This window comes from Hirundo rustica, chromosome 2 (assembly GCF_015227805.2).
Source record: "Hirundo rustica isolate bHirRus1 chromosome 2, bHirRus1.pri.v3, whole genome shotgun sequence".
Classification (NCBI taxonomy): Eukaryota; Metazoa; Chordata; class Aves; order Passeriformes; family Hirundinidae; genus Hirundo; species Hirundo rustica.
In genome coordinates this window covers 87356761-87377614 of record NC_053451.1, presented here as the reverse complement: position 1 = coordinate 87377614, position 20854 = coordinate 87356761, and the positions used below count along the sequence as shown (strand labels likewise).

The window sequence follows — 20854 nt, the reverse complement described above, 5'->3', positions numbered from 1 at the left end:
GTTTCCCACAGCCTCTTGTGGGTTGCTTTGCTACTGCTTTTTAGAGAGTACTGGAAGATGCTACCTAGTGGTGGATAATGTAGTGAAGGTAAAAAGTTCAACTGCTACAGTATGTCCTGTTATTTATCTTCAGAAACCTTGACATAACTGTGGTAAGTGCATCATCATCTTCCTTCCCCCCCACCCCATACCCAGTCACTAAAGATCTGCTTTCATGTGTGGCTTCCTCTGTTCATTGTCTGTGCAAGGTAAAGTTTCTGGTTCTGACACTTTTCCCAGCAGGAGTCTTAATTTTCCTGGGAAGCAAGCCGGGCTTTTGTCATGGCATATCAAAATACTCATGGAAGGTAATTAGGTGGATGGAAGGAACCTGCTAGTGAGATGCACTGAAAGGGAAGTCTGATAGTATAGTGAGCAAGACACTGAGATCTAGTTTCTGCATTTTGCTTTGCTATGGACATGTGTCAAGTCAGTTAGCTGTGTTTGTAAGATAGTGCAAAAAAATATTCTCAACTTTTGCCTATGTGTATTTTCAAAATACATGCTTCTTTTGCAATGGGTGTCTTCTATTGTGTGTGTGCACAGTGCTCACTTCTATGTGTGGCTGCTCACTGGTACTTTGGAAAGTATTGTAATGCCCATATCAATGGTAAAGAGAGTATGAGCCAGTTCAGGAAATTAGCTCTGCTTTTCCTCTTGAAAATGTGTGTCAGTGCTCCTCCAAAAAATTAGTATCTCTGAACTCTTACCTTTACACAGGGCTCAGAAAAACAAGATTACAAAAGATTAGGATGCAGCAGAGAGTGTAGCTGTTGGAAACATCTCTGGAAAGCTGGGAGGGTGAGGGTGGAAGGAGGCACTGTGGGTATTGGCAGTGGTCCTCAATCTGCTTCTGTTGCCCTACTGCATCAGGAGTCACGTCTGTCTTCAAAGAAAATGAATTTTGTTTTTTTTTTTCCCCTCCCCACCCCCAGACAGTATAACCTAAGAAGAATAAGGCTCAGAAACAGGATTAGAGGTTCGTGTTCTCAGTAAGGACAATCTGAGCTTTCATGAGAAAGCAGGTTGATAAGAAATCTGACAATCTGGAATAGGCTGTGGGAAATCATTTCCACCATCACTGGCTTAATGATGACTTTAAAAAAATTCCAAACAAACAAATTCCTAGAGACAGGGGGGTGATGAGGAGGAACAAGTCTCTTGAGCCTAGTACCATGTTGAATAGGTACCATAGAAAAGCCTTTACTTGCTTGTTACCTAAAGGTGAAGAAGGAAAAACTGTAGGCTGTAAAGAGTGTATAATAGTCTACACTGCCTCATAATGCAGAATCTCTTGCAGCAGTGTTTAGTTCAGTAGACTGCACTAAATTTCTGGTCAAGATTTCATCCACATCTGTGTATGTTTACTTTTGTTGGGGTAGGAAGCTTCAGGTTTTCCCACTTTTCAACCCCTGACCCAATCCCTTTCTACTGCAGAAGGTCCAGCAAAAAAGACTCATCAATTAAACAACGGGAAACTGCTGCCTACAGCAGCTAAATCACATCTGATTTGTAGATGAGGTCATTTGCAGCTGAGGCGAGTACCTGCATTTTACACAGTGGGTGTTCACTCTTGGTGTGCTTTATCTCTTTGAGGCCTTTGGCAGCTCTTTTCTTTGAGTCAGCTTTGATCCAAATTTTCACTCTTAGCTGGACAGCAGCACAAAATTGAATGTAGGTACACAATCGAATGCCATAGATTTTAAAGGAGGCAAAAACCAGAACTCCCCTCCTTCCAAGAGAAAGAAGATTCATATCCAGACATACGAATTATCATCGAGTTTTGTCCTCTTCTCTGTTTTCATCACAGATGCCATTTTGGACCATATTAGTTTTCCTGATTAAAATCTCAGGGGTCTTGGTTTGGTTTTTTGTTGCTGGTGCTGTGTTTTTTGTGTTTTGTTATTTTCCCCTGACATGCTGTGGTTCTTAGCATTCTCTTGCCTATCCAAGCATTTAAAACGTTAAAATAAAGCCTTGGAAGCTTGACAGGAGCAAATATTCACTGTCATTATTAGTAAATTGGGGGAAAGTATAAGATACAACAGAAGATTTTCCAAGTTACGGAATACTAATGGTTTTAGGAGAAAGAATTTAATTCCGTGTATCTTCATAGATACCAGCTATTCTATATCCCCCTTGTTTATGCTGTCTCCATGACCATGCTTCAAGGATTGTTTTGCTCAGCTTGATTCCTTCTCATCTCTTGATCCCTGCCAAGGCAGTGTTCTTGGCTGAGATACATAGAGTAAACATTCACCATCAGTAGTACAAAGTTTGCTCAGCAGTTCTAACAGCCAGATACAGCCCTGAAACGTGCTGCACACATACTTGGATTGAATGGGCAGAGGTACCTTTCATCTGGGTGGGCTTTGAAAAAGAAGGAATTCTTTAAAATAACAGAACACACAGACCCATGAAAGTCATGCTTTGTTATTAGCCTTTACATGAGACATCTTAACGCAGATCTGTTTAGCTGGGTGATAGCCAACTGGACATTCGCTAAGTGTGAGGAAAAATGTTCAGCTGTAAATGCTTTGACATAAACCAAGTGCTTTTCCCCCAGACTGTCTGGGGTGTTTATATGAGTGGCTGTCAAGCAGATCTACGCATTTTAGGGGCATTGTTTCTTCAGCCAGCATCCCACTGTAACTTGTTTCCATGTACTTAACCTGATGGCTCAGTACTAGATGGCTTCACCTGCCTCTGTTGAAGGCTGAAGCTGTTAAATACTGCAACTGCTTAGTATAATGTGCCTTTCAGAAATAAGTGAGATCAGTACAGCAATGAATTTCAACAGTGTCCAACATTAAGTGCCTAACTTTGGCTTCATGATGCCTGTTCTCACTTGTTCGTGGTGGGGAGTCTGGCAGGCCTAGTAAATAAATATGTTTTCAGAATGTTTTTTTGACTATGTTATCAGTGCCTGGTGAGATGAATAGCTGCAGGGGAGGCTGACAGAGCTCAACCCTAAACCCAAATGCATTGTTCCTGTTCATAATGCAGCTGTTCTCTTTTCCTATAGGCTCTTTTCCCTGCTAAACTGGTGTCAGGCACACAGCATTTCTGCTCATGTGCAACCCTTCCTACAGTCCTTCCTACCGTTCCTTCATCTCACTGCATTGGAGACCAAAATTGCCATGCCCAGAGTACCTAATGAAATCAGACACTTTGCTATGAAGTTGTCATGGATAAATGGATGTTGCCCAGACTCTACTTTCATTTTATAGTGTTTCCTGGGTTTTTTTGAGTTCTACCTCTATTCTTGATGAGATTCGTGAGCCCACAGGTATCTTGTAGCAGCGCATCACCTGACATACCATGGTATTAACTTGGTCTATAGAGCAAGCTTTTGCATTCCCAATAAATACATTTGCAGTGAAGAGGCAGAATTGCTGTTCTCGGGGGAGGGGGGGGGAAACCCAAACCCCAAACCAAGCAAACAAACCAAAACCGCTCAACTCTCCAAGATTATGCAGAGGATAAAATCCATCTTCTGCTGCAAGAACAAGCTGGGGCAGCCTGCAGGCACAGAGACACAGGCAGGCAGCGAGTGCCTGTGTGACAGGGAGCCAGAGCGAGAGGAAGCCTTGAAACTTAAACTCCTCCTGCAGCTCTGCATCTGCTCTGAGTCACGGCTATGACTCACACTGACAGCGTTCACGTTAGCTGGCGCTCAGATGGAGCAGCTCTGGCGACAGAAGGAGCAGGTTGTGTTATTGATTACCTGCTGCAGCAGACAGTTGCACCAAGATTTTTTTTTACCGGCACAGATGAAACAGAGGAGGCTCTACTGAGCACCGCTATTATTAGCGGTGTTGCTTTCTTAAGGTAAGAATGCCCGTTTATTTAAATACGTACCAAAGGGAATTTGGAGCTTGTGAAGTCTGAATGACTCTTGCTGTTATTCTCAGAGGATGCTGATCTTGGGAGCTGCAGAGCTTTGTCTGGACTGTTTGCCGTGCCATATGGAGAATCATATGGCTAATGGGCAGTGCGTGTCCTAGGAAACAAAATAACTACTTTCTCATTCATTGATGTTATGTAAGGCATGGCAGCCATGTTAAGGACAGAAGACCTCTTTTGAAGAAACAGTGCTGCTGGATGGTAGGGCAAGGAAAACAAGTAGCTTTAAGCAGCTCCCTGTTTTTGGAGAGTGCTGCAGTTCTCTAGCTCTTGCTTACTGAATTTCTGTGTCAATAGAATGAAAAAACCAGTTGCATTAGGAGTAGCAGAATAATTGTTTACCTTTAGAGTCACCGTGTTGTTTTGCCTTCAGCATTCAGGCTGGGACTGTGCATGTGATCCGTGCAGTGCCTTGATGTAAACAGTTTCTTCAGATACTATAAATGAATGGTACTTCCAGATATTGGAGTGATTCTCATCTCGTGCCACTAAAAGCACATATGTTGTGTTCTGACAGTTAGTAATATGCAAAAAATGAGACACATTCTAGTTAGTGTTGACATATGCAGACTAGGTATAACATTTGTAGTGGTTTACTGCTATTTTCCTCACTTTAGTGCTGTAAATTTAATGTAGGTTAGACTGGTATCGCTTATTATGCTCATGTAGAATCCACTGAGTCTTGAGCATTTGCTGTATTCCCCACAAGCGATTTTATAAGCTAGGGATTCTGATTTTGAACCGCAGTAGTGAATTTATCTTTATTTATTGTTTTCTTTTCTCCTCTTTTTTTTTTTTTTTTCCTTTTTTTTTTTTTTTTTTCTTTCCCCCTTTTTTTTTTGGATTTGCAAAGCAGTATCCTTTCAAAGTGTATTGTACAGTGAGGTTGGCAGCTGCTTTCAGTAATAAAGAAGCCAGATCACTTGTGTTTGTTTTCAGAGTGAGGGAGTGAGGGTATTTTCAAAACCTGATCATTTACTAGGTTACTTTCAGGTACTTGAAATTACCACTCGTTTCCATGTAGAATTTACTTAAAAGGGACGATTGTCATCTTTTCTGGAAGAGATACAGTGCCATAGTAATAGCATTTAAAAATGACAGTATACTTTAGGTTCTTCTGTTTGCTAGTTTATAGCATTTGCTGATGTACAGTGTTTTCATTGCTATGAATTAACTAGATTTGGTGTTATTCTAGCTTTTAAAATAGATTCGTTTTCTTAATAAAATGGAAAGTAAGGTCTGTTAGTGCATTTGTAGTATCTTTATACTTCTGGTGACATCCAACTTGGAAAACTACAGTGTGAGAGGAGCTTTTAATACAGTATCTGTCACGGGTGCTCAACTCCCAGAGGAAAAATTTTGTTGACTAATTTTAATGACTTGCGTTTCTGATGTTAAATATTCATCATGTTACAGCATTATAAATGCAATTTAGTTTAAACAGTGTTAGGGTTTGCTTTGGGACTGCTCACTAACAAAGTTCTGGCATGTGACAGTCTCCTTCACCTCCTAAATCCAAACAAGTAGAAATAAAATATTCTTTACAGTCTTAATTTTTTCACTGATTTGTATCTTAATTACCGTTTTTTAAGATTGTCTCAGAACAGTTCTTTAATGATTGCCTTTAAGTATGCATTTAGGTATGAATTCTGTATTATGTCAGAACAAATAATTTATTATAATAAAATTCAATTATCTTCAGTTTAGTTTACATAATTTCTTTATTGTAAGACATTGTGGACACAGTTAAATAATTAATGTTAAAAGTCAATGTTTTCAAAAGACATTTCAAGAACATACTTAACATCTAGAAATTAGGATGAGAGCTCCTGAAACATCTAAAAACCAGGATGACAGCCCCTAAATCAACACAAACCTGAGGACGTCCTCTCCATCTATTTGTCCACAGACTCTTTGTGTAAGAGCTGACCACCATGAACTCTAATTCATGTTGTCACCGTGTCCCTCTGCTGCTGGGATGCCACCAAGGGAAAAAGAATGTCAGCTGTAAAAAGAACAAAAAGTCCAGTCTTGCAAGAGAGCTAGACAGTTACCTCTGTGTGAGTTGGAGAGCTTCTGTCAGGAACTAATGCAATTCTAGTAGTGATTGTTCTGATAGCACGTAAATAATTATGTGCCTTCTTTGGGATATATTGGAAAAGTTGCGACTGAGAACGTAAATATCCGAGGTAGGAGAGATTTGTGCAGGGAACTGATCATATCTGTGTTAAGTGCCAGGTAACCACCTGCAGTTGATCCTTCTATGGAGGGAATTGCGGGAAGTCTAACAGGGCTTGTCAAAGTCTGCTCTCTGGGCACCCTGAAAGCTGGGGTTCATTACCTTAAGATGGCTTTGTATTATTAGGCTGCAAAGGTAACAAGTGGCAGAAGCTATTTGGATTATTTCACTGGTACTTTTGGCAGGACTTGAATTGTGAGAGTTCATGATCTCCTTGGCCTTTCTTTTCTGTAAACCCAAACAGAAGATCCCAGCTCTCTTTTCTCCCCTCCTGTTCCTAACCTACCGGATATCACAGCTGTTTTTCTCATCTCTGCATTACTTCAGAGCCATGCTTTGTTAATATTGCCTTCTCTAAAGCTTTTGTGAACTTCCTGCTGAAATTTAAGCCTCCTTTTTGATTCTCACTTCAGCTGCTCAGGTGTGGATTCTCTCCCTTGGTAGGTTTTCCACCTAGGAAAGCCTTGAATGCCACAAAAGCTCATGTAATTCAGCACTTCCCTTTTGCTCCTTGTGTTCCAAACAACAGATGGGATGTTCAGGCTGTCCTTTACTTGTTTCTTCCTTTGTAGAACCTCCTGCCTTTTTTTTTTGGTGGCTTCTTTTCTGGCCATGCTCTAGCTGTGTTACTCTGAGCCCTTTGTCAGCCTTCCTGGCAGTCTGGGAGCTGCTGGATTAACTCTGATCTCTTAGGTTCTCTCTCAGTCCTTGAGCAGAAGTTTCAAAACAGACAGTGGCATCATCCTTGGGCATGTTGTTCAACCTCTCCCAGCCATGACAGCGGGAAATGGCTGCAGGAAACAGCTGTTGCTGTGGGTGGTAGGTGGAGAAATGAGGACCCTAGAGAAAATAAAGCATTTCTCCAAAATTCTTTAGAGGGAGGAGGCACTTACTTGCCTATTTTACACAAAAGCTGCATTAGCAATGATTTAGAACTACCCTTGCCTGGTGAAGAACTTAGGGGAAATCCAATCCTGTCACTGGAATTCATTTAATTTATGTGAGTCATCTTTAATATGAGGGATATTTTTTAAAATTGTATTACAGTTTTAGCTAATGATCAACCCAATCTGGACCACTGCTGTATCAGAAGCTGAGTTTTACACAAAGATGGCTCGTGGACTGAATAAGGATTTATATTTTTTCCCCAGGAAAATGGTTGCCATATTTTCTATGGTGATATGGTGTTTGACATTAGACTTCCTGAGACAGGACTCGGCAGTATATGAAAAAGCAGTGTCTTGGTGTTTGTGTAGTACATCCTTAACAGAACAGCACAGCATTTCTGTTTTCAAATGGGAATTTGAAATGGAGGGAGGGAAAAAAATGCTAAGAGTTATGGGTTTTTTACAAGTTTTTGTTTCTTTTTTTGCATGTTTGAAATAAGCCCGTGTAAATTGGAGTTATATTGGAATAAAATCCTTGCATGTGAGCAGTATGAAGAGCACCATTTGCAGTACTGGACCATCTTGTTTGTTGGAGAACTCCTCTTTTTATTTGTGTAATTTTTAGAGATGACAATTTTTACATGAGTTATTTTTGGGGTCCTGTATAAGTGTAAGCTTCTAGATGGCATCTCCCTGGCCCCTGTTCCTGTTTTCTGAAGAAGCCTTTTTGTAGGGATTAGTTTGTTACTTGGTTTTAAAGAGGTGGGGAAAAGAGTTAAATCTTTGTTTATAGTGTGCCCTGGAAAGCTCTTCACTTAATCCTGGAGCAGTTCAAGCAGGGTGGCACGGAGGGAGGTGGTGAACACGTCCTGTTCGCCCTGGAAGGACTGAACTGTTCGAGGGGCTCCCACCTCATTGTGTTGCATGGGCTTTTGCATCGGGCAGAAAAAGCCATGGTGCTTTTGTTTGTCTGTTTAAACCTTTGTGCATTTTGAAGCTTGTGCTAGTTTAAATAAAGAGTGAAAGGTACAGCCTTTACTCTGAGTATAATTCATGTATTTCATTTGCCTTCAGGGTCGGGGTTTTCACTTGAGTTCGTGACTATAGTCCCCCTGTCCTGCTCCAGAGTCAGAGCCAGTGCAAGGATGAGGGTAGTTCATTTTGCTGAAGTTAAATAAGGTTATGGCCTGGATTATAGGGATCCAGGGATGTTATTTCTGTGCAGAAATGTCCTTGTATTTTATGGGGAGGCACAAATCTGGGATTAGCTCCGTTTTCAGTTCAATTTGATGCTTTGCCTTTAAAGCATCTGACTTATCTTCGTGAGCTTAAATAAACAGTGCCTAATTGGTAGGTTTGATAGCTCACATAACTGTGAATTGACCTTCTCTGTTCAGGTGAAACACAATTTAAAGGGAGTGGGTTCATGATCCTTAACTCAAGTTTACTTTTTAGATAAATACCTGATAGTGCCAGATGGCAAAGCAGCTACAGGCAGCGGTGAATAACAGAGCATGCAGGTTATTCGGGGAGCAAGTCTGCTGTTAAAAAACCCCAAAAAGACAGTACTGCAATATTCTGGATTGCATTAAATGCCAGTAGTTTCCTTGGGTTTCCTGTGGGTGATGTATTATAAGACCCAGATTCCTGAAATACAAACTGCTATAAAATATTTCTTCAGCCTCGTTTCAGAAATAGACAGAAGTGGTCTGACTTTACAGCATAAGATTTATTTTTTCCCAGGCTTCAGTGTTATTTCTGTCGAGCAGTGGGAAGGGCTTCTCCTGAGGACGTATGGAGCAAAATGGTAGAATGTTGATTTGTATAATGCACATACACGGACATGAAATAAGTAACACCATGTTGCCAGCGTCCTCTGTTGTTTCAGGAAATCTTGGAAGAAGAGCTCTTTTGAGCTCTATATGATAGACGGTGGATTTGTATGAAAAGGATTGTGTCCCAAGTATTGCTATCACTAAGTATTAGCATCACAGCTCTAAATACATGACATAAAAATGCACACAGCTGAGCTGGCTAGAGTGAGCTTTCTGTCATAAGCTCTCAAATGTGGGTGTCTGGGAAAAGTTACTCAAATTATCCTCTGTTCCTGAGAGAAATAGATGACTTTCAATTGTGTTTCGGTAAACAGGAGGTAGTGAGTAATAGGAAGAATGTGGCCTTTGTGGTTTTGCCTGCACAAGAAAGATTTCTCATCATTGTCCCATAGCTTTGTAGATCCTGATGAGGACATGATATTGTAATGCTGACACTTCTACAGAAAACTGATTTTGCACAGGAAGCTGCATGGGAAAATGACTACTCTTTTGCTGGTACGTAGCGAGAGAGGCAGATTTTGCTGCCACGTAGGAAGAGAGGCAGAGGGCATGGGCATCGTGGGAAGAGATGAGCACCTTCAGGGTACAGAGAGCAGTGAGAGGAGGGGCCTGGTTGGGCACATGGAAGCGTAAACTTCCATTTGCACAGTGAGAGTGTGAAGGAAACAGCTGCTTTTATGTGTGGAAGTGAGGGAAGGCTGCCAGTGTCTATGTGTGTGTGTGATCCGAGGAAGGGAGGGGTTTGGCTTCAACACCCGTGTTGTCTCGATTCTGACTTCCTTGCAAAAGCTTTGCCGTTTTTGGGGGATGCAAATATTTCCTAATACCTTGAGAGGGACTGCATGTTCTTTTCTGTGTTTGTTAGTGGCATTTATATATCAGATATCTAAACATCACCATAGTCTTTAATTTAATAGAAAATCAAAATGTCACAAGGAGCCACAAGGGGTAAGATTTTCTTGTGGGCTAGAAAAAATCTGGCACGTGTAAGAATTGTCTCTTTAAAAACCAGGGGTGCCTTTAAATAGCATTTTTATGTAAAATTTAGCAGAAAGACAAATAGAGGACAGAACACTTACCACTGAAGATCTGCCTAGCTTGTGATAAGTAGGAGATTTGTGATAAGTAGGAGACAAGAACTCTAGTAATTTGACTCAATTTGTGTGAAGATTTGATACCCCTTCCAGTCATGGACAAGGTATCCAGGATAAATGGGAAGAGCTTTTTCTTTCTAGCACAGTGCTTTATTGTCACTAACAACATTTGCAGATGTCTAAAAGATTGCTTAGAAGGTTTGTGTCAAATAGGCATTTGGGAGGGCTGTGGTAGCTGATGAAGAAAGAATGTTATAGTGTGCAGCATTTATTTTTTGAAAGTATGACATCTTTCCCAACTTCCCTAGAACTTGCATTTTTTCCCATGTTCCTTTGTGATTCACTTTTCCGAGAAAACAGCCTTCACAGTAAACATGACTATTTATATGAGAAGTTAACAATGCAGCCTAGATTTCTCCATGTTGTACTGTATGTTTCATGGCTGGAGTACCCAATGTTCCCATTTACATGAGCTCTCAAGCTGCGTTTGGGGGCTCATAAAATTATCATTACAAGGTCAGTGCAGTAAGGAAAACCCATCTTAATGTCTCAACGTCTTGGGAATTTGAGTAAAACTGAACATCCTCAGAAAATTATCACTTGGTTACACCGCATGAAGATAATTTCCAGCCATTGTTCCTTGGATGTTTAGTTTTACGGTGAAATATTATCTAGCTTGAAAACATTGCCTCCCATGATAAAAAAAGGGAGAGGCATTGTGGGCATTTGGTAGCTAAGTAAAATGTGTCTTACTGTGGCAATGATAGAATAAATGAAAGACGAGAGTAATGAGGTGGTGTGTGAATTTTAGATACTGGACACTACTCATTTACTGTCAACACTATTACAGTGCACCATGGTCCTGGGTGTCACCTCATCTTTTTTTGCATAAACACATAGCAGATGGTTGGGTCAGTAATGCTTGTGAAATCAAACCATGTCTTCTCTTTAGTATGTAAAATAGAATATGAAATACAGGATCTACTTGTGCAAACCACTTTGACCTTGAGACTCTCTTTTGTAATCTTCTCTTCCTGGCTTCCCATTTTGTGGAACTGCATTCTTTATCTAGACTGACTTTGTGGAGGTGTGTCTTTGACAGTGTTGGGGAATGGTTGGGTCACGCTCTGTGTTCTGACTCTGTGTGTCCAGCCTGGAGAGATAATGCTGTGTTCTATGATTTTCTTTTCGTAAAAGTCAGGTGCAGAGCAAGGTGAATTGTTCCTGTGTTTCTGCCCAACAAGAAATTGTGACTCCATCAGGAGCACTGCCTAGCATTAGGAAGGCTAAAGCACTGCTGCAACCAAGTGATAGATATAGTTGCAGACGTGTGTTTTATTTCTTCACAACCAGGAGCTGAGAACAGATGAAATTTTAATGTTGTGTACAAAATGTGCACAGTACAGGTTGCATACATAATGCAAGTGAATCTGAAATAATTCTGGGGAAGTGAGATGAAGACAAGGCAAGTTTAGTCTTTTTCTGGAGGGTATATTTTGGTGTAATGGTGATAGTGTCTTGTGTAAGTACTGCAAAAAGAGGTGCCATATTGATCACAATAATGATTTGCTCAGAATGAAGTGAGTTTATCTTCTTTATGTTCTTATGTTTCCTGTAAACTGGTATTTCAAAATGGGGAATGAAGAAAGAGTCCAGAAAATCATATATATGTTTAGACAATGTAGTATTTTATTTGCCCCAAAGCAAAGGAGATCAGACAGAGCGCAGCAGGACACACAGTATTTTCTGCCTTCTGTCTTCCAGAAAAAGAACATGCTGCCTGTATTTGTAGGCTGATTATTGGAAACTTGAGCCTTTAAAATATGTTTACAGGAAATATCTTCTGAGCTACACGGGATCTAACATCTTGCTTTGAATAGACATTAATTTGCAGCTCTGCTGTCATGTGGTTCATCCTCAGCTTCTTGTCCACTGCAGAGGTTCTTGCTTCTCAAATTTGCCAGTATTATCAGCAAACAATCCAAACAAATCCCATCCTGAGCCTATTAGAGACCTTTGGTTTTGCATTGCACCTTTTGCAAAGTGTTCTGTTTCGCTCATTTTTTTTTTCTGCCCAGGTATTCTGAGGAGAAGTGGCATGGGGTGGTGGAGTCTTTTTGTTTGCTTTTCATGTGGTGTGCTAGGATTTTTTTTTTTTTTTTTTTTTTTTTTTTTGTAAAGACATTTAGGTTATGTCAACTTTATATTGGCACAACTCTTGGGGGAATAGCACATCTGTTGGACTGAACCTGGACAAAAGCTATCAAGGCTAACCTCCAGGCAAAGTAGCTCTGTTCTTTCCCCATTAACTAATAGACAAAATCACAGCTGGTGTCACAGGTCACAGGTACCGTTCAGAGGTGTTGACACCACATTTAATTGCAAAGGAAAAGTGTTAGTTGTGCCTTCCTTCCTGGAATGGTTTAGCTGCTGTGCAGTGAGTCAGAAAGAGGGAAGAGGAGAACATGGAGGAGAAAGCGAGGGATTTCCAGTGGGAGCTTGTATAGTCCCTGTTATTTTTATGTTTGGTTTTTCTCACACTGATGTTTTTCTACAGAAAATAGTGCCATGCACTTCACCTTCTGCCGTACTTTGGAATAATGGCGAGATAATTGGTGGAATAATTGAGAACTGATGTTCTCCTTAGTTTGTGTGGTAACCCTGGATGCAAGTATAAGTGACTGGGGAGAAAAAAAGCCTCACTGTATATAATTTTCTTACAGTGAAGGATCTGAATGGCTTTTAAAATCTGGCAGCAAGCTCTAAGGTTTAAACTGTCATCATCAGTCAATTGCAAAACAATTTCTGTATGGTTTTCATTAAACAAAACCATGCTGCAGTTTTTAATAGATTTTTTTTCTCTTTTTTTCCCTGTAATGAAGGTCTCTTAATGCAAATGGCCAGAGACAGAAGGCAGAACATGTCAAGAAGACTGTCTGGTCCTTTGGTGCAGTCTACAGCAGTACATTACCACACTCTGCTGTGGTTTTACAGCTATTGCAGGGCAATATAATTTCAAAACTTTACAATGTAGGGTGAAAAAAGGGTGGCTTGAATTGGTGCTCAGTTAGAATCATTCATCTGCAAGTGCCATTGGCATCTCTGGAGATGTAATACCTGGGCATATGCTTCTGGTCTTCAGTTTAGTTGTTATAGCTAAATCTGCACTTGGATGGTTCTTAGGTATCAAAGTGCAACAGAACCAGAGTGCAATTAAAAACTGTGATTGTGTCGAAGAGGAGAACATCAAGACGGCCTCTAGAAATGTAGGTGGAACCCCAAAGTTGCTTTTGGAAGGGGTTGCAGAACAGGAGGGCATCTGCACGAGGTCAGAACTTGCAGAGAGATTGGTAGGTAGGTCTTGCTTTCTCTGTAGAAGTTGAAATATTTTTTTAAAAATCTCACTGATGGGCTGATTTTAAAACACATCACTGATGTCAGCGTTGCTTTACAAGATGGATGTGACTTGGCAGCAAAGAAGCTTGACATAGTTACTGGGTTGCATTGTCTCTGTTTTACAGATAGGTGAGCCAAGCCACAAAGTTGAAAAGGATTTGCCTGTCTCCACAGAACTAATCTGGTTTTCTGTCACAGTGTTGTAAATAGATTTTTTAGATTCCTTTATCATCTCTGCCATGTTAATTTCTTCCTTTAAATTAAATAAATAATAACTGACCAGGTTTAAGTATTTATATTAAGTATTTATATTAAATGTCCTGAAGGCGAATGGTCTTACAGTATATTACAGGACTTTAATGTAGTAGATCCACAGTATCAGCCCTTAATCTTGTGACTGTGACTGGCAATGACCTGCCTTTGGAGAAGCCTTCATGGTATCTAGGAGTTTTCACAGCGCTTGCCCTGCTTTTAGAGTAGAAAAAGTAAAAAATAACCATGCTAGATAAATACAGTTGGAGTTATAAAGGATATTAAATTGAAACTTTGCAACTGAATTTGCCAATATAAAAAAGATTTTAAGTAGTATATGACTTTTTTCCTAATAACTTGCATATTACCCTTACCCTGAAAAGAGCTCCATATAATGCTAGATATCTCTGTCCTCATGGAGGACAAAAAGCCAGGGTTAATTAAATTATGTGTAACTTCTCATTGAACTGATAGCTATAGATGTGAACCTCAAGTTTGTTTTGCCTTCACCTTGGACAATGAAAAGAGAACAAAATATAAGCTGCTTTGCAGGCCACTGCTCTGAAGAGGTATAATTTTCTAAGAAATTTTAGATGCTTTGCTGATGGGTCCATGAAAGCACAGGGCTGGATGCAGTTTTCTGAGTTGTTACGTCTTATTTTAACATCGGCATAACACTCCTATTATATGGAAAACAAGGTTACCCTTGGCTAAACTGTCTTTGTTGCTATTATTCAGCTTACGTTTGTTACTTTGTTTACATCCTGTTTGTCTTAACATTTTTTGTTCCTCACCTTACTAGTGAAAGCCCTCTTCGTGTATCTCTACAGAGCAAATTGTAACTCATCTCAGCTTCCACTTTGCTGAGTTTAACAGTGTTTTTGCAGAAGGTATCTCTTCCGTGTCCGGGCAAGCCTTCCTCTGCATGTTGCAGAGTGACCCGGGCGGTGTTTAGCTTACTGTAGTTTCATTGCTGCTTCTTGCAGCGACAGGAGCACCTTGGCTGGTACACCCTAGTGAAGTAGCTCCCTTTTTGTGCCTGTGCTATCTGACTCCAAGGCCTTCCTTCTTCTTGGATTTTTTCAGTTGATAAGCTCCCAATTGGTAGCAGGAGTTCTTGTTAGTTTGCAGTGTGCTGTTTTGTCTTAGTACTTTTTAGCTTCTTTCTTTTGCTTCAGTCCTGGTTCCCCTTTGTTAGTTTCGCTGTATACTGAAGAGTTGCATCTTGATTACTGCATCACGCGTTTGAACACTGCTTTATGTAGGAATCTTTCCTGAATTCGATGTTTTGAGGAGTGCTTTGCATATGACTGCATTTTTCTGTGATTTAAGGATTTATCTCTTAATCTTACTGTATATGTTTATATAGTTGCCCCATCTTAATACATTTTAATATAGAAGCATCTTCGTGTAGGAACCTGTTGACTTGCCACAGCTTTGGGGTACCACAGTCAAAGATTTCTAACATGCTCTGTTGAAGCAAAATGGTAAATATTTCAGGTTAGAATTATACTGGAAAGCATAGTACTTGAAAAGTTCATGTTTTGACCTTAAGATAAAAAATTTGATTCACAGAGTTATTTGCTACCTCCCAGTTATACAGACTGTTCTCTGAGTGTAAATAACGAGGTGAAGGTGTGAAACGGACTGAAAAAAATTGTTTCAAATGATAGAGAAACTATGTTATAAAATGTTAACACTCAGCACTTTTTTTCACAGGTTTTTAGTGGGGTTCTGTTCCTATGTTTATTACTTACCCCCCCGTCTTCCCCCCCCCCCAAAAAAAAAAAAAAAATCCTGTATTACTAGCCTATTGATTCAGTCAGAAATAATTTGTCCTTTTTGTGTCTTTCAGACTTCATTAGAAAAAGAACTGGATGCACATGGTGAATTTCATTTGTGAAAGGTGGAGTAAGGTAAGATAATTTTAGTGATTACTACTGTAATGTGTTGATCTGTTGACACTGAAGGCAAGGGTTCAAAGATTCATCATAAATTAGAGGCAGACAAATCTAAAGGAACTTCAGCCGTGGAAATAATGAAGTGCTGACAAGATCTGATGTTCTGGTACCAACGCCGTGCTTTTGTCCTGTTTGTATTATGAGTAGTTCATGATATTGGGCAGGGGTTTTTTGTTCTTATTTGGGTGCATTGCTCATGGAAGGTGAGGAAGTTCAATAGTTAGTGACAGTATGATATGTTTGTATTTGGACAAATGATGTGTTTCTGGAAATCTGTGAGATTTAAAGTACAGCCTGTGCTTTAAGGCCAATATCTGATGCCTGTTTCTACTGTAGGAACAAACCTTTCTTTGGTTTTTCCCCTAAACATCCAGAGATGGAAGAAGGCAGGTCTGCCTTTCATTGAGCATTGCTGTAGCATAGAGCTGTATCCTTCAGGATGGGAAATGAACCCTGCTAGGCACTTCACAAACATTTGCCAAGTACTTGCTTCTCCTCAGTGAAAGAGCTTCTCCTCAGTGAAAGAGCTATTTTCCTGTGGTGTGGCAGGGTGCAGAGGCTGATGGTCACATTGCTAGGCACTGAGAGAGAAATCTGTGACCTAGTGGGGCTCCTGTTAGCAGAAGTGAGAAGACTCTTGGCCACTTGTTTCCAAGCAAAGTTCAGTCGTAGGACTCCTCTTGCTTCCTGTGTGCAGAGCAGCTGTGTTTTGAGCTGAGCAGCTGATTCTGGTATTCCAGAAAGTAAGAGAAGTTGGGCCACATATGCTGATGAGATGGGGGACGTGGCCTGAACTGCAAGGCGGTCTGAAGCAGACTAATAAAATGAGTCTTCTGGTAGAGGCAGGAAGTTTTGCTGGTGTGGGAATAGGAGGTAGTGAGAGGTGAAACAGGATGCTCGCAGTCAAATGTGATGTTTATGGTTGCATGCAGATATTGAGGGTGGACCTCAGTGTCCTTGTCCCTGCTGCAGTGCCCTCAGCACCTTTTTATAGAGTTCAGCAAGTAATGAATGGTGGAGTAGAGTCAATGGTGAACACTATTGACTCCTCAGAGATGTTATTCCCCTGCTCCTGCTAAGGGAGATCAAATTCGTTTGTAAGCTCAAGCAAAGTCAGCAGATGCACTTTCTCCTGCAGCATTGCTTTTCTTGTGTTAAATGTGTGTCTTAATGCAGACTGAGAATCAATTACTGAGAAGTCTAGAGAGGTGTGCTGCCATGACTGTCCCTGCATCTGAAATTAAAGGAAATGGTCAATACCATGGACTCAGTTATTTAATTGGGGCAGCATGGAATAGAGTGCACAACAGGATGCTCTAGGGGTTTATGTGTAATTTTTTTTCCTTTCACCATATTGAACTGCTCAGTGAAGAACAACTTGGGAATCAGGCATGCACTTACAGATCTTCCTCAATCCCAAGAAGGCCAGGATGAAGTTGCCAGCAGCAAATGAGCGTTGCCAGACCCTGTAGCTATATTGTGACTTAAAAGGAATTGCAGTAATACTAGTCATTCATACCATCTTTCTTTCTTTTATTAATCATTGTCTGCATTGGAAAAGAAATGCCTGAGGCAATCCTTCCTCTCCATCCAATGCAGTGCTGCTTCTTGCTGAAGAAATTAAAAAAGAATTGTCATTCTACCCCAAGACAGCTATGACTTTTCTCCCCTGTGGGGTCTGTCTCCACACTTGGTAAGAAATCCATAATAATAGAGCTAAAATCCAGCATTTGGGGCTCCCCTACAGGGACAGCATATCATCCTAATTAAGAGTTTCTCAAATACGGCCCTGGCTGGGCTACCCACTCCATATTTTGTCAGTTTTCACCACCTGCTTGAAGCTTTGTGTTAGAGCAGGTCTGGAGAGAAAATAGGAGAGAAGAAAAAGAGAATACCACCACTTCTGTTTGCATGCTTGCTTGGTATTTTGGTGCATGCTTTCTTTCCACTCATGTAGATTTAGTGGCTTCTTTATTAGGAGCCAAACTCCCTGTTGCACATGTAAAGTTCCACATAATTTTTTTGATTGAGGCTTCTTAATTGTGTATAAGCCAGGTTACGTCACCCTTTTTAAATAACAGTCACAGCTTTCTCCTCAGTCAGTTCTCTGGGTGATGTCTCTAGAAAATGTGCCCTGCTAAAGCTGATGAGTGGACAAACAGCATGGGTGACTGACTAAGGAGAGGTGATCATTAATATAAGCACAGCAGCTACTTTATGATTTTTGCAAGTTTACTATCTGCTTTTACAGATTGGGGTTTTTTTTACCAGAACCCACCAGCATTTGCTGGTTTGTTTCTTTTTCCTTCTTGCCAGCTTGTAAAGTCTAAGTGCAGAGCAGGCCATGTGTGCCTGTGTGGCTGTGTTAAACTTGCAGTGATTTTGTTTCTTAGAGCATGAAGTTCATCATCCTCTTGTTAATGCTAAATCCATTCATGCCCCATTCCAATGTGGCATGTATAATTGCAATAACTGCACATGCAGCCATTGCATCGTGTGTGGTACTTGGCCTTTCTGTAGTATTCTGTATTCCATTAGAGGGTTTTCTGACTGCTGGCTTTAGAATACAGAGCTAACCATGGCTTTTAGCAGTGAAGAGAGAGATGAAGTTTGAATAATATGTTACACGAAGGCATAATGGTATTGAATAGAGCCTGAATGCAGGGAGAGGGAAAGAAAGAAGAGTAAGAGGACATGATGTCACATAGCTAATGAGGACAGCTGAAGAGGGGACACAGGGAGAAGACAGAGGCAGGATTTCAAATGTTTTGAGTGCCTGGAAATGACAGTGATCTGTGGGCTGTTACTTTGGTTCTTTTTTATGACTTCTGTCTCTTTTTACAAATATTTTATCTATATTGTGTTCTTCGCAAGCACAAAAATGAAGCTTTTTCTGGAATTAAATGCTTACTCTTGCATCAAGGCCTTTAAAGTCTCAGAACTTTATCCTGTCCAAGCTTTCATTCAATTCAATAACATTAATTTTACTCCTGTGTTTACATTTTAATTATAAAGCTGCTACAATGTTTAAATTACAAAATATCCAGTACCTAATTGTTAATAATCTCAGTCTTATCCTTGGGAGATACTTGGATGAACTACCACAGAATAATAATGAGGGTTTCATTAATAATTGTTTCACTAAAACATACTGAAAGAATTAACACTTAATCTAAACCTACCTTCAGAACCAGCTGCCTACCATGCTACTTTAATTCTTGGAAACTCTGCATATGAGTAATTTCCTACTTCCATTAGTATTTTCCTTTTAGCTAGGAAGATAAGATAAAAAGTGACCTTGTAGCTCCTCAGGTACAAACTTCCCCACATCAAAAGTTCTGGACTGTGCAGTAACTTGTAAACATTCTGTACGGTCTCCATATGTATGGACTGCAATAGCTTGAAGCACTGCAGTAAGGGACAAAAAAATCTGCTTCAGACTGAGTGAGGCGTTGCTAGCATGCTACTCTCTGAAGAATAAATAGCAGAATAGGCTCATAGTTATTTTTAACTTTAGTGCAGGATTTTTCATAACTTTGAGGAGGGCAGTGAAAATTTTCAGATTCATATCTTTAAACTGAAGTCAGACATCTCAATAAAAGTCCTTTGTAGATGCTGAGAATCTGCAGTCCTTGGTAAAGTCAGGAGCAGTTGTCAGTGATCTGAGGTCTCCCAAAAAGTCAGGTCAGTCTTAAAATCTACACCAGAAGAAATCTTAACTTTTCTGCTTGTTTCACTGGAACTGAAGCTTATAGTTATATGTCTGCTCATGTGCTGCCCTTAAGCGGAGTTGCCTTGCTGAACCAGAATTTGTTTGATCATAGAATCTCCTGAGTTGGAAGGAACCCACAAGGATCATCAAGTCCAACTCTTGATCCTGCACAGGACAGCCCCAAGAGTCCCACCATGTGCCTGAGGGTGTTGTCCAAGTACTTCTTGAACTCTGTCAGGCTGGTGCTGTGACCACTGTCCTGGGGAGCCTGTTCCAGTGTCCAGCCCCCCTCTGGGTGAAGAATCTTTTCCTAATACCTAACCTTAGCAACACAGCTTCAGGCCATTCCCTTGGAATTCTGTCACTGGTCACCAAAGAGAAGAGATTGATGCCTGCTCTCCCAGTTCTACCCCTCCTATTGGATGCCCCATAGCTATTCATTTAGCACAATTAGACATTTTTAGCCATGATATCCAGAAGAAATCTTAACTGCTTGCCTATTTTGACTATTGTGTGATATGTGCAGGCAGCTACAAACCTACTTCTAAAGCACCAAGATGCACAACTCACACTTTTGCTGTTTGAAGAATGAATCAATAAATAAGTATATTAAAATTCAGGCCAAATTTGTCTGAAGGAGGCAACATATACAAATATTACCTTTTAACAAGATGATTACTTTCAGCTCAAGGCAGAGAATTGCAGATGACGGTCAGAAAAAGAGCTTAAAATTGCAGACTAAGGAAATGTTTTGATGTTTTGTGCTTTTAAGAGCTTTTTTTTTTTTTTTTTTTTTTTTTTTTTGTGTGTGTGTGTGTGTGTGTGTGTGTGTGAAGCTGGTAGAGATACCAAAATACTAAAACAACAAGAAGAGGAAGAAAAACAAAAACAACTTTCTTCCAGAATGTTAAGTTTTCTTGAAATGTATTTATTCTTTTAAAAACCTTTGAATATAATCAAGAAAATCATCATGCCTTATAACTGCAACTTTTCCAGATGTTGCATGCTTGAGTGACCCAAGTAATCAAAAAGCCTATGTGAACGTATTCAACAGTTTGTGAATATTAGAAATTGTAGTAAATAATGAGAATTTAAGGTACTGTGCAACTCTTGGAGACTCGTGTAAGAGATTCCCACATACATTTCACATTTGCACTGGGTATTCCTGTAGAATCATTAAGACTGGAAAAGACCCCCGAGATCATAGAGTCCAACACATACAAAGTCATACAAAGGTTATAGCCATATCCTGTGTTTTTGTGGTCTCAGGAGGTTCCAGGAAGTCTTGGGTGTTTTACTCATGATTTTACATTTCTGAGAAGAAGCATCCAGTTTTTTGCATCTCTCATATTTTAAAATCAATCAGACTTTCTGGCTGTCAGAATGGCTTTTTAAGTTGCTCCATTGGGAATTTCCAATTTGGGAATTTTTTAAAAGTACCTTTTTTATGTGTGAAATATAGATCCGTTACTAAGATTTTTTTTTTAATTCAGTTGATACTATTGAGTTTTATATATATGGAAAATGTGTTCT

The 20854-nt window shown here is 40.1% G+C and overlaps 1 protein-coding gene across 13 annotated transcripts in view; it reads left to right on the top strand.

Moving 5' to 3' along the window:
• INPP4A (inositol polyphosphate-4-phosphatase type I A) overlaps window positions 1-20854 on the top strand; it is a 111813-nt gene that overhangs the window by 24784 nt on the left and 66175 nt on the right. For 9 of the 13 annotated variants that reach the window (XM_040056637.1, XM_040056636.1, XM_040056627.1 and 6 more), the window contains exons 1-2: window positions 3729-3870; window positions 15504-15564. The gene's annotated coding sequence lies outside the window, so the exon portion shown is untranslated. Of the gene's footprint in view, window positions 1-3686; window positions 3871-15503; window positions 15565-20854 lie in introns of those variants that run through there. The other 4 variants (XM_040056632.2, XM_040056623.2, XM_040056633.2 and 1 more) reach the window with 2 other exon arrangements.